This window comes from Triturus cristatus, chromosome 7 (genome assembly GCF_964204655.1).
Source record: "Triturus cristatus chromosome 7, aTriCri1.1, whole genome shotgun sequence".
Taxonomy (NCBI): Eukaryota; Metazoa; Chordata; class Amphibia; order Caudata; family Salamandridae; genus Triturus; species Triturus cristatus.
The window spans coordinates 1,145,031,361-1,145,045,741 of record NC_140590.1 but is presented as its reverse complement, the minus strand read 5'-3'; the positions used below and the strand labels follow the sequence as shown (position 1 = coordinate 1,145,045,741).

At 47.1% G+C, this 14,381-nt stretch overlaps 1 protein-coding gene across 1 annotated transcript in view; it reads left to right on the top strand.

Annotated features, from left to right (window-relative positions):
• The window catches only part of GRK6 (G protein-coupled receptor kinase 6), a 352,507-nt gene that overhangs the window by 109,904 nt on the left and 228,222 nt on the right, over nt 1-14,381 (top strand). The gene's annotated exons all lie outside the window — the stretch shown is intronic.

Here is a 14,381-nt window from a genome sequence, read left to right as displayed (position 1 = left end):
ACAAGTGAGTGGTCTTTTTAAAGACCTGTGAAGTACTCTGGTGTGGCTGGTAGCTCAAACACTGTCTGTGTGCCCGGGAAGCAGTCTCAGCCCGGGCTGACACACAACAACGGGGAGGCGGGGGGAGGCCTATGAGTTATCTAGTACATGCCCGTAATGGCTGTCTTGTCACCTTAAGTTCCGACGTAGATGAGGGAGCATTTTTTTAACTTGCATTAGGGCCCAAGGCACCGCTGCTATACCACTGGCTGTGTGATCTTGCGCCAATTGTTTAATAGTCATGTCCTTGCTTTCATTGTGATTTAACTAGGCAGTGCAACTTTATTATCCCCTCAGAACAGATTCCAGTTTTTGAATCATATCAATTATCTCTGACTTCAGTTGCATATTATTACTTTCAGCGTCTCACAGCTTTTGAATACTTTCAGGGCTATTTTTAAGAAAATGGCTACCATTAAGCGAGTAGTAGTTGGCAGATTCATCCCGGAGCATGCTGTGGCCAAGGGGCTGTGAAGGAAAGTATGAGGGCAGTGAAGATGCAGGAGCACTAAGAAGGGGTGAAAAAAACAACAAAGCCTTGTTAACAAGTGAATGGTCTTTTTAAAGACCTGTGAAGTACTAGGGTGCGGCTCCAAGAAGACGGACGCCAGCCCGGGACGCTGTCTCAGACCGGGTTGAGACACACGAGGGGGGGTTGGAGCCCTTTGACCCAAATGGGTGTTGCGCACCTGGTGGGAGACATGGCCCCACTGTGCAATCCGATCACTTGGAAATTAGTCAGCGCAATGGGAGTGTTTGGCATGGATGTTTTGACTGGTTTGTGAAACCATGCAGGGGAGACCGCTACCTACAGATCTGTACATTCATCCTTACAGTTTGACCAAATAGAACACTAATCCCCTCCAGCAAAGTCCTAGCCAAGCAATTGATTGAAATTCCTCAAAATGGATTCCCTCATCCATGCAAGCAGCTATTGCCCTCCGAGGTCTCTCCTCTCGTACATTGACAGTGCCCTCACATAACAACCGAGCGCATGTGTGCATTGTCAATTTAAATAAAATGTGGAAAAACACTCGCTGTAGTGTAGTCTTTTACTTGTAGCAAAAATAAATGTGGATAAATACAGGGAAAATGCCCCAAAAATAAATATGGATAAATACAGACGGAAATGGCAAAAAAATAAATACCATAAAACCGGGAGCCCTAATCATTATACTATGCTGCGAAAACCAATTCTGCCACTTTAAGGATTCCAAATGCTGCACTGTCTCACCATGCACAGCAGTGTCCGTCAGTTTGGTAGTCTGTGTTTGTTCGAGGCATGTTTGGCTGTAGATAGACATGCTTTGTTTACTCCTGCCATCTAATGTTGGGTCCGAATGTGTGCAAGTTTTTCTTCGAAGAAGTCTTTCGAGTCACAAGGTTGAATGACTCCCCCCCCCCCCCCCCCCCCCCTCTTGGTGATGATGCGCATGGGCATTGACTCCATTATTTGATTTGTTTTCTTTCCACCGTCTGGTTTCAACTTGTATTACTGTGCTCCAGTTCAAGACCATTTCAAACTTCTTTCAGTTCGTAATCAACCCTTACCCTAGTCGGTATTGTTATCGAATGAGTTCCCATATTTTCGAAAAGTAGAAAACTTTCTCTCGTCAGATCTACGCGAGCCGACCGTGACCTTCGGGCCTCGCCCTTTCAGTCCTACCTTTCCATTTCTACAGCTTTGCCTAGAATTCCCTGCTGATGCAATGGACTCCATTCCATTTGTGCCCAAGTACCATGCCAAGTACCCGTGGACCTACCTTCACCAATTCTGCAACTTGTGCTTGTCTCCTGATCACAAGGAAGAGGACTGAGAGGTATGTTGTTCGTTCTGATCCAAGGAGACTTTATGGGACTGAAGGGTACTTCACACAGAGATGCGGTGCCGGGAGGTAGATGACACACCTGACATTTTCAGACACCAGGATGTCGAGGATGAGGAGCAACTCCACGAATCCTCTGCGGCTGAAGAAGAGACTTTTTCTGTGCAGAACGCTGACTTGGAGATCGATCTCCAACTGCAGGATCTTCCACCGTGTCAACCCATGCCCCCATCCTGCCACCTCAAAAACGTTCTGTTTAAACTGAGCATAAGGCTTCTGGGCCACCACTGCCAACAGGCCATTATCCGCACCAAACAACTGCTGCAGCTTCCAAGTCCTCTGCCCCAAAAGCGCACACAAAGCCTTTCAGATCCGCAGCAAACAGACACCCCATATCCTCGTCTCCAACTTCTTTGGCACTGAAACCCAAGCCTGCATTGGCACAGAAAATTTCTGGACTGGCACAGAAATCGGCTCCCAGTACTCCAGTGGAGCTAATCCTCCAGACCATGCAGGAGCGGCTCGATCTAAAACAAAATAGGATACAGATCCAGCCTCAGACTGGCTGCATCCTAACAAAGACTGTGGTGTTGCCACCTCCTCCATCAAAGCACCAACTCTTTTTTGAAGAAACAATAGATTTTCCAGTGTCTCTTAAAAAAAGGACGAAGGACAAGGCCACTAGCCCCTTGCACCTTCCTCCAACTGTTTCTCCACCACCATTACCACCACCTACACCTTCTCCACTTCTTTGTCAGGGTGATCCCTAAAATTTACTTCACAGGGGTCCCCAAATACCTTCATTGGTGGGCAGGGGAGGGTGGCTGATTTCTATGATACACTACAGACCCCTGGCTGGATTATGACATGGATTCCCCAGGGGACACTGATACAGACCTTTACCATGCCAGACCATCACCTCCTTATAACACCACCCCCCATATCGGGAGCTCATCAGCAGGGCTGCAGCTTGCCACCAGGTCCCGCTCCATAAATAGCCTATAGAGGAGGACTTTCTTTTTGAAACACTATTTCCCTATGTTAAAAGGCATAATGCCTCACACAGATGACTTCTTTAAAGACTCTGCTCGAGCACGCATAATTACACCCAGGGTCGTCCAAAAATCCAAAGCTGCACCCTCCGACCCCATTTGTGTCCAAGGGCAACTTCCCCCTGATTTCTTAGTTTTGTCCTACGCCCCCAAGTGGGCCAATTAAAAAACCACAGTTGATTCTTCACCTCCCGAAAAGGAGTCTAAACGAATTGATGCCTCAGGGAAACTCGTTTCTGCGAAATCCGCTAATCACTGGGGGATTGCAAATACACAAGACCTCTTAGCCAGTTGTGATCATGCCCACTGGAACGAGATGGAGGAACTCCTCCAGTACCTCCCAGAGGAGCATAGGAAGAGAAGACAAGAACTTTTCGAAAAGAGCACTCATTTCCAAATCCTCCATTAGGTGTACCTTAGACTGATACTGTGCCAGAGGTTATACACCAGTGTTGTATTACAACCATGCTTGTCTGTGTATCTCTGGCCTCAAGCCAGAAGTATAGCAGACACCTTTAAATGTCCCCTTTGACAAGGAGCACCTATTTGGCACACAAGTGGACCAAGTTCTGGAAAAGATGAAGGACACGGAGGCCGCTAAGTCCATTTGTGCGCTTAAAACACCCACCTCGAGAGGTTATTTCAGGGGCACATACAGGGGTAACAACTCAAATGTGGGACAGAGGTGCTTCCTCACGTGGTGCCCAACCAACACCGAGCAGTGAATTCCCCTCCCCCCCCCCCCCTGATTAACTCACACCTGTCGGGGGTCGATTACAGCTGATTTTCCCCACCTGGCAATCTATAACATCGGATCTGTGGGTTTTGGACATTATCCAACATGGTTATCATCTGGAGCGCATCACCACAGCTCCAAACATGTCACCTCGCGCACACACACTTTCCAGAACATCAACAACTGCTCAAACAGGAAGTGCAAGCTCTCTTGCTCAGGAGCTGTAGAGCCTTTTCCTCTTCAACATCAAGGGGTCTACTCCCTGTACTTTTCTCATTCCCAAAAAGGACGGTTCACTATGGCCTATGTTAGATCTCGGGCTCATGAATCATTACATCCTGTCAGAGCATTTCCATATGGTCACCCTTCAAGACATGATCCCACTTCTACAGCAAGGCGAATTTATGTCCACACTGGACTTAAAGGACACTTACTTTCACATCCCCATCCATCCAGCACACATCAAATACCTCCAGTTTGTCATAGCTGACAAACATTATCAGTTCAAAGTCCTCCCATTCGGGGTGATCACTGCACCCCAGGTATTCACCAAATGCTTGGCAGTGGTAGCTGCATATCTACGCAGACAAAACATCCACGTCTTTCCGTATCTCCATAACAGGCTTATCAAAGCCAGTACCCTCCCGCTGTGTCACCAACACAGTCAGATCTGCTTCATAAACCAGGGTTTACCATCAATATCCAAAAAACCAATCTTCAACCCCTTAGAAGTTCAGCCACTATCTGGGGGCTGTTCTCAACACACAAGAAGGGTTCGCCTGTCCCAGTACAGCACAAATTCAAAATTTCCAGACACTGCTACCAAAATTTCAAGCCAATCGACAATTAATAGTCAAAACTGTCAAACGTCTGACGGGTATGATGGCTTCAAGCATCGCCATAGTGCCACGTGCACGATTGAACATGCGTTCGCTGCAAGAATGTTTAGCACTACAGTGGTCTCAGTTACAGGATCTAGTGTTGATAGACAGCTGCACGCATCGCTCTCTGCAGGGGTGGAACACACTACCTGTTAAAAGGGCGGCCGTTCCTCAACCCTGTTCCACAGACCATTCTGACAGCGGATGCATCCCTGATGTGATGGGGTGCTCACCTACAGGATTTGACAGTTCAGGGTCTCTGGGACACCAAACACCAAAGTCTCCACATTAACTACCTAGCGCTTCAAGCTGTTCACCAAGTGTTGAAAGTGTTCCTGATAGGCAAGGTTGTCTTAGTCCGCATGGACAATATGACAGCTATGTACAAAAACTGGTGGAGGGAGATCCATCTAGAGTTTCACGCCTATCTCAGACCATTTGGCAATACATCACACCATCTATCTGTTAGCAGGACATCTCCCAGGCACAGTCAATGACTTTGCCAACCTCCTCAGGATATGACAACAAGTCCACAAGTGGGAACTCCACCCCCAAGTCATCCTCCTCTACTTCCACTAGTGGGGGTTTCCACAGATAGATCTGTTCGCAACTGCAGACAACGCAAAATGCCCAAACTTAGCCGCTAGGTTCCCACATCCCCTATCCAAGTGCAATGCTGTATGGATGAACTGGTCACGCATATTTGCCTATACTTCTCCGCCTCTCCCTCTTCTTTCTTTTCTGGTTCGGAGGCTCTGGCAAACCTCTCTCCCTCTCATTCTAGTAGCCCCCACATAGGCCGGACAACCCTGCTCCACAACACTACTCGAACGCTCCGTAGGTCTCCTGTAAGAAACTGGCTCTGTATATACTACACCAAAATGAGGTATAGTGTGTATATAGTCAAAGTGTCCCCAGAGGTAGGCAGAGGTTAAAGTTAGATAGAACCTTACTCTCTGTTTGTGGTAGAGTGGTCGAGCAGTAAGGCAATATCAGAGGACAGTGTTAAGCATTTGATGTACACACTCAGTCAGCAAATGAATTCACACACTCAAGAACTGAACTCTAGGCCAATTGTTTATGTATAAAAAAAATATACTGTTTTATTTTAGAACCAAGCAAGCCTGGCACAGGTAAGCATAAATACTTTTGAGCAATAAGTTGCTGATTGTAGAACAGTTTGAAAATGCAATAGAAATTGTACTTGTTTTGATTTAAAGGGAATGCAGTAGGCTTCAACACCTAACAAATACAGTACATTGAAATGAATAGGCTTTTTCAGTAAATTACAGGTAAGTTACTTTTTACGTTACTTTTCTAACTCCGTACTGGATACCTAGATTCAGCACTGGGACATTTCCTGCAAACGGGTACGAAAAAACGTTTTGGTTATTTGTGCGATTTTTAAAGAATATTTTTATTTTTCAAAACTCCACACTGAAACTTTTTGGAAGAAAAATTGTAAATGTTATCCTATGGAGGAAAAACAGGTAATCGGTTCGCAGGTAAGTAATCAACTGTGGGAGTTAAGGTTCTGGGGTTAGACTCCGGGGTCCCCCAGGGTCAGTGATGCACTGTTGTTGCACCCTCAGCGGCACTAGGGCGGCCGGGTGCAGAGTGTTGAGGCCCAATGGAGGATAGGGGGTCTCTGATTGGTGGCTGCTGGCAAGCAGGCCACGGGTTTGTGGGAGCAAAGCTCCTAGGTTTTAGCTCCGGGCAAATAGGAGACCAAATTAGCACCAAAGGTGCACCCTCAGCGGCCCTAGGGCGGCCGGGTGTAGGGTGCTGTTTTGAGGTCGGGTGGCCTGTTTCAAATGGAGAACTTCCGGTACAAAGAAACACTGCAGGCTCAGGGACGAGGATCTTCTGGGTGCGACCACCACTTCGAGGGGTACGTTGGGATGTCTTGGGTTGGTTAGGCATCATCGGTTTGGGCACCCAAGGCGTCGGGTGCCGGGTGCCTTGGGACGTCGGAAAGTCTTACCCGGTTGCGGTAGAGGGGATCCTCTGGATTGAGGCTGCAGGCATCATCTGGAAGCTTGAGGCAGGCCAGGAGTCACCGGATCTCTGGTCAGGATCGCTGGGGTGACCTCCTAGGGGTGTTTTTTCGCTCGGGCCGGGAACGGCTGGTGCAGAGTGGGCTGGATTCACGGTATCCGGCCGTAGCCAGAAGCTGCAGTTTGAAGAAGTCCGGTGTTCACGGGAGATTCATTCTTTGAAGTGAAGGCAGGAAGGTCCTCCGGGGTTTTTGAGGTTGCTGGCTGCAGGACACACCAGGATTTCGCAGGTTAGAGGGGAGACAGACCTGTAGGGCTGGGGCCAAGTCAGTGGGCGTCGTCCTCTTGTTGGCTCTGCACGGCTCTTCGATCCTTCTTATCTTCTTTTCTTGTCGTTTCTGGATCTGAGGAAACAAGGTTCAGGGTGCCCCCAAATAATACATTTAGGGGTGTTACAGATAAGTAACGGGCAGGGACCAATGGGTTCCCTCCCTGGGCTGGGTACACCCCCTATTCTGCCACTCTCCAGTGGGAGGGGGGCAGGAGCCTGTCCCTGGTTGGCTGGGTCCCCCCATCCTCAAGATGGTGGGGACTCGCGGTTGTGCCTCACATCGCCTCCCCCACCTGAGCGGTGGAGTTGGCAGAGGTGGGCACACCTCTTTCCCTCACTTGTTTTTCCCGCCGGTTCTCCCACCCAAAGTGGGGGGTAGAACCAGTGGGGACCAGTTGCTGAAAGCAGCAAAATGGTCTGGGGAAGCTCACAAAGGTGGCATGCCTTTGAAGCTTCCCCTTCGTGAACCCTGCCCATCATGGGGGAGGAGGCTTGGCACCTCGTCACAGGATGTGCATTGTTTCAGGCCCCCGAGAGCCCCAGGCTCTCGACCCAGGGGTCCAGAAACCTATCTGTCGTTGGTAGCCTAAGCAGCCACTCAGTCAGGTCACTAGCATTTGGTCGAGTTTCAGGGGGCAGCTCTAAGATGCCCTCCGTTGTGCATTTTACATTAAATCCCACACTGGCATCAGTGTGGGTTTAATGTGCTGAGAAGTTTGATACCAAACTTCCCAGTCTTCAGTGTAGCCATTATGGTGTTGTGGAGTTCGTAATGCCCTTAGAGGCCTTCTCTGGTCAGTGCCCTGGGTACCTGTGCTACCACTTACCAGGGGCTGACATGTGGCCAGAGATGCTAATTGGGTTTTTAGGCTTCAATGCAATTTTAGGGAAGGAACATAGGCCCTGGGTGCCTGATTAGCAGGAGCCTAGGGCACACTCATTTAAAGAACATCAGCAATTCAGCCACAAGTGGGGGCATACCATGCAAGAAAGAGGGCACTTTCTCACATCTCTACAAGAAGTTTCACCTCAACCCGGACCTTCTCACTCAGAACCATGGCAAAATCAGGCATCCAAATCCAAAGGAACTCAACCTTGCGATTTGGCTCCTGAGGTCATAGAATTAGGTTATCTCGATCTCCTACCTGGATGTACGACAATTCTTAAAGACGCTGGTAGGTCTACAACCAGAGCATGTAATGCAGCCAATTGGAAAAGATTTATCTTTTACTGCTGTAATAAGAGCATCGATCCATTCAATGCAACTGTGCAAAACATTGTTTGCTACCTTCATCATTTACAGCTCTCTGGCCTTGTCTACACTTGAAAACACTAACATTTTGCTGCAGTGGCTGCCTATCTACAAAATAGGCAACACATCTCTTTAGTCACAGTGCCAGTTATTAAGGCCTTTCTGGAAGGCCTTAAAAGGAAAATTCCTCACAGATTTCTACCTATACCCACATGGAATCTCAATACTGTTCTTGCTAGACTTGTGGGTTTACCTTTTGAGCCATTACATAATTGTTCCCTCCAATTTCAATCTTGGAAGGTCACCTTTGTAATTGCCATTACTTCACTTGGGTGTTTCAGTGAGCTCCAGCCACTAACCTTAGGTCACTCAAATACAAAAAGCCCTTGTTGGTCATCACACAAACACTGAATACTACATAGGGTTCCCCTCTTCTATATTTTGGATAGGAATTGTTCTAGAACCTATCTAGGAACAACCCTAGTGTGTGTGTTTCAAGTAAAAACAAAAGACCAGGTCCTATGCTCCAGTGTGAGTAGAGCATGTTGACGAGAAAATGTGAGCGTATGTGAAAAATATTCAAAGTAAGTGCCTCACGTAACAACCACCAAGATGATTGGCAAGCTCTTGCCAACTTCATTCATCATCCGCAACCTTTGTATGTGACGAACAGAGCCAACACCCGAACAAGTGCAGAAGAAGTCCTATTTCAACCATTTTAAGCAGAACGGCTGACATATTTCATTGCCATTTATTGTCTGGCAATTCTTCAGAGCACAAACACCACATTTCGCCCTTAACCCCTTCGCTGCTAGGCCTTTTCCCCTCCTGTGCTAAGCCCTTTTTGGGCTATTTGAGGTAGTGCGCGCTTAGGCCCCTGTAACTTTTTGACCACATTAGGTATCCACGCCAAATTTGCGTCCTTTTCTTCCAACATCTTGGGGATTCTAAAGGTACCCAGGGTTTGTGGATTCTCCTAGAGGGTTCCCAGAAATTAGTCAAAATACAGCAATTTTTTTTTTTTTTTGTGAAAAATGTGAAAAATGGGCTGCAAATGAAAGCTTCTGGGTTTTTCTCTGCAAATGGTATCAAAAAAGGGTTTGTGGGGCTGAAATCACAATTTCTCCAGCTTTTAGGGAATGACAGACTTTTGTTAGAAAACCAACATTTTTTACACAGTTTTGGCATTTTTCTGGGACATACCCTATTTTTGCTATTTTTTGTGCTTTCAACCTCCTTCCAGTTAACGGTAGAAAAGGGTAACAAAACAATAATGGATCCTGGAAAGCTATACATTTTTGAAAAGTAGACAAAATTCTGAATTCAGCAAGGGGTCATTTGCGTAGATCCATCAAGGTTTCTTTATAGAAATTTACAGGCAAATATATGAGAAATTAAAAATTTGTTGAAAAAAGCAGCCTCTTGAGTCAACGTTTTTACCTGTAACTTCTTCGAATTATGACATCTCTTTGAAAGCAATGTACCGTTACATCCGGTAGACCTTCCTGGTTGTGTGGACATATAGGACTTGTAGGTTCATCAAGAGCCCAACGAACCCAGAGTAGAAAAATGAGCAGCATTTTGTAATGTTTTTTTTTTTTGGTCCGGGTATATAGCAATTATTGTGGGAAAATGTATACTTGGAAAAATCGGTATGAAAGTCACCTATGTATTTCTGAAATGGGAACAAATTACAGAGTTCAGAAACAGTGCATATTTGCACATTTTCGAAATTGGGAATACTCATATTTGCATGACAATTATTGGTCATTTTTCAAAATGACTTTTTTTTTACACAATGTCTTTCATTTGGAAGGGAGAAATGCATCAAAAATCAACAGGTAATAACAGTAGCTTTACAAATTTGAACTACCCTAAGTCTCCCGAGAAAAATGGTACCTCACTTGTGTGGGTAGGCATAGTGCCCACGACAGGAAGTGGCTCAAAACCTAAGGTGAACACACCACATTTTCACACTGAAAATTTACACTTTTTTTGCAAAGAGTCTAGCTGTAGTTTTTGAACCCTAGCCCTGCCGGCACCTAGGGAAACCTAGCAAACCTATACATTTTTGAAAACTAGACACCCAGGGGAATCCAGGATGGGGTGACTTGACTGCCTCCCACCATGGTCTGTTACCCAGAATCCCTTGCAAACGTAAAAAATTGAAAAAAAAACCACATTTTCCCCACATTTCTGTGATGCAAAGTTCTGGAATCTGCGTGGATCCACAAATTTCCACCCACCCCGCGTTCCCCAAAGTCCTACGAGAAAAATGGTACCTCACTTGTGCGGGTCGGCCTAGTGCCCGCGACAGGAAACGGCGCAAAACGCAACGTGGTTTTGGAGTGAAAAATGACCCTTTTTTTGGCAAAGTGACTAGCTGTAGATTTTGTACCCTAGCCCTGCCGGCACCTAGGGAAACCTAGCAAACCTATACATTTCTGAAAACTAGACACCCAGGGGAATCCAGGATGGGGTGACTTGACTGCCTCCCACCATGGTCTGTTACCCAGAATCCCTTGCAAACGTAAAAAATTGAAAAAAAAACCACATTTTCCCCACATTTCTGTGATGCAAAGTTCTGGAATCTGCGTGGATCCACAAATTTCCACCCACCCCGCGTTCCCCAAAGTCCTACGAGAAAAATGGTACCTCACTTGTGCGGGTCGGCCTAGTGCCCGCGACAGGAAACGGCGCAAAACGCAACGTGGTTTTGGAGTGAAAAATGACCCTTTTTTTGGCAAAGTGACTAGCTGTAGATTTTGTACCCTAGCCCTGCCGGCACCTAGGGAAACCTAGCAAACCTATACATTTCTGAAAACTAGACACCCAGGGGAATCCAGGATGGGGTGACTTGACTGCCTCCCACCATGGTCTGTTACCCAGAATCCCTTGCAAACGTAAAAAATTGAAAAAAAAACCACATTTTCCCCACATTTCTGTGATGCAAAGTTCTGGAATCTGCGTGGATCCACAAATTTCCACCCACCCCGCGTTCCCCAAAGTCCTACGAGAAAAATGGTACCTCACTTGTGCGGGTCGGCCTAGTGCCCGCGACAGGAAACGGCGCAAAACGCAACGTGGTTTTGGAGTGAAAAATGACCCTTTTTTTGGCAAAGTGACTAGCTGTAGATTTTGTACCCTAGCCCTGCCGGCACCTAGGGAAACCTAGCAAACCTATACATTTCTGAAAACTAGACACCCAGGGGAATCCAGGATGGGGTGACTTGACTGCCTCCCACCATGGTCTGTTACCCAGAATCCCTTGCAAACGTAAAAAATTGACAAAAAAAACACATTTTCCCCACATTTCTGTGATGGAAAGTTCTGGAATCTGCGTGGATCCACAAATTTCCACCCACCCCGCGTTCCCCAAAGTCCTACGAGAAAAATGGTACCTCACTTGTGCGGGTCGGCCTAGTGCCCGCGACAGGAAACGGCGCAAAACGCAACATGGTTTTGGAGTGAAAAATGACCCTTTTTTTGGCAAAGTGACTAGCTGTAGATTTTGTACCCTAGCCCTGCCGGCACCTAGGGAAACCTAGCAAACCTATACATTTCTGAAAACTAGACACCCAGGGGAATCCAGGATGGGGTGACTTGACTGCCTCCCACCATGGTCTGTTACCCAGAATCCCTTGCAAACGTAAAAAATTGACAAAAAAAACACATTTTCCCCACATTTCTGTGATGGAAAGTTCTGGAATCTGTGTGGATCCACAAATTTCCACCCACCCCGCGTTCCCCAAAGTCCTACGAGAAAAATGGTACCTCACTTGTGCGGGTCGGCCTAGTGCCCGCGACAGGAAACGGCGCAAAACGCAACATGGTTTTGGAGTGAAAAATGACCCTTTTTTTGGCAAAGTGACTAGCTGTAGATTTTGTACCCTAGCCCTGCCGGCACCTAGGGAAACCTAGCAAACCTATACATTTCTGAAAACTAGACACCCAGGGGAATCCAGGATGGGGTGACTTGACTGCCTCCCACCATGGTCTGTTACCCAGAATCCCTTGCAAACGTAAAAAATTGACAAAAAAAACACATTTTCCCCACATTTCTGTGATGGAAAGTTCTGGAATCTGCGTGGATCCACAAATTTCCACCCACCCCGCGTTCCCCAAAGTCCTACGAGAAAAATGGTACCTCACTTGTGCGGGTCGGCCTAGTGCCCGCGACAGGAAACGGCGCAAAACGCAACGTGGTTTTGGAGTGAAAAATGACCCTTTTTTTGGCAAAGTGACTAGCTGTAGATTTTGTACCCTAGCCCTGCCGGCACCTAGGGAAACCTAGCAAACCTATACATTTCTGAAAACTAGACACCCAGGGGAATCCAGGATGGGGTGACTTGACTGCCTCCCACCATGGTCTGTTACCCAGAATCCCTTGCAAACGTAAAAAATTGACAAAAAAAACACATTTTCCCCACATTTCTGTGATGGAAAGTTCTGGAATCTGCGTGGATCCACAAATTTCCACCCACCCCGCGTTCCCCAAAGTCCTACGAGAAAAATGGTACCTCACTTGTGCGGGTCGGCCTAGTGCCCGCGACAGGAAACGGCGCAAAACGCAACATGGTTTTGGAGTGAAAAATGACCCTTTTTTTGGCAAAGTGACTAGCTGTAGATTTTGTACCCTAGCCCTGCCGGCACCTAGGGAAACCTAGCAAACCTATACATTTCTGAAAACTAGACACCCAGGGGAATCCAGGATGGGGTGACTTGACTGCCTCCCACCATGGTCTGTTACCCAGAATCCCTTGCAAACATAAAAAATTGACAAAAAAAACACATTTTCCCCACATTTCTGTGATGGAAAGTTCTGGAATCTGCGTGGATCCACAAATTTCCACCCACCCCGCGTTCCCCAAAGTCCTACGAGAAAAATGGTACCTCACTTGTGCGGGTCGGCCTAGTGCCCGCGACAGGAAACGGCGCAAAACGCAACATGGTTTTGGAGTGAAAAATGACCCTTTTTTTGGCAAAGTGACTAGCTGTAGATTTTGTACCCTAGCCCTGCCGGCACCTAGGGAAACCTAGCAAACCTATACATTTCTGAAAACTAGACACCCAGGGGAATCCAGGATGGGGTGACTTGACTGCCTCCCACCATGGTCTGTTACCCAGAATCCCTTGCAAACGTAAAAAATTGACAAAAAAAACACATTTTCCCCACATTTCTGTGATGGAAAGTTCTGGAATCTGCGTGGATCCACAAATTTCCACCCACCCCGCGTTCCCCAAAGTCCTACGAGAAAAATGGTACCTCACTTGTGCGGGTCGGCCTAGTGCCCGCGACAGGAAACGGCGCAAAACGCAACGTGGTTTTGGAGTGAAAAATGACCCTTTTTTTGGCAAAGTGACTAGCTGTAGATTTTGTACCCTAGCCCTGCCGGCACCTAGGGAAACCTAGCAAACCTATACATTTCTGAAAACTAGACACCCAGGGGAATCCAGGATGGGGTGACTTGACTGCCTCCCACCATGGTCTGTTACCCAGAATCCCTTGCAAACGTAAAAAATTGACAAAAAAAACACATTTTCCCCACATTTCTGTGATGGAAAGTTCTGGAATCTGCGTGGATCCACAAATTTCCACCCACCCCGCGTTCCCCAAAGTCCTACGAGAAAAATGGTACCTCACTTGTGCGGGTCGGCCTAGTGCCCGCGACAGGAAACGGCGCAAAACGCAACGTGGTTTTGGAGTGAAAAATGACCCTTTTTTTGGCAAAGTGACTAGCTGTAGATTTTGTACCCTAGCCCTGCCGGCACCTAGGGAAACCTAGCAAACCTATACATTTCTGAAAACTAGACACCCAGGGGAATCCAGGATGGGGTGACTTGACTGCCTCCCACCATGGTCTGTTACCCAGAATCCCTTGCAAACGTAAAAAATTGACAAAAAAAACACATTTTCCCCACATTTCTGTGATGGAAAGTTCTGGAATCTGCGTGGATCCACAAATTTCCACCCACCCCGCGTTCCCCAAAGTCCTACGAGAAAAATGGTACCTCACTTGTGCGGGTCGGCCTAGTGCCCGCGACAGGAAACGGCGCAAAACGCAACGTGGTTTTGGAGTGAAAAATGACCCTTTTTTTGGCAAAGTGACTAGCTGTAGATTTTGTACCCTAGCCCTGCCGGCACCTAGGGAAACCTAGCAAACCTATACATTTCTGAAAACTAGACACCCAGGGGAATCCAGGATGGGGTGACTTGACTGCCTCCCACCATGGTCTGTTACCCAGAATCCCTTGCAAACGTAAAAA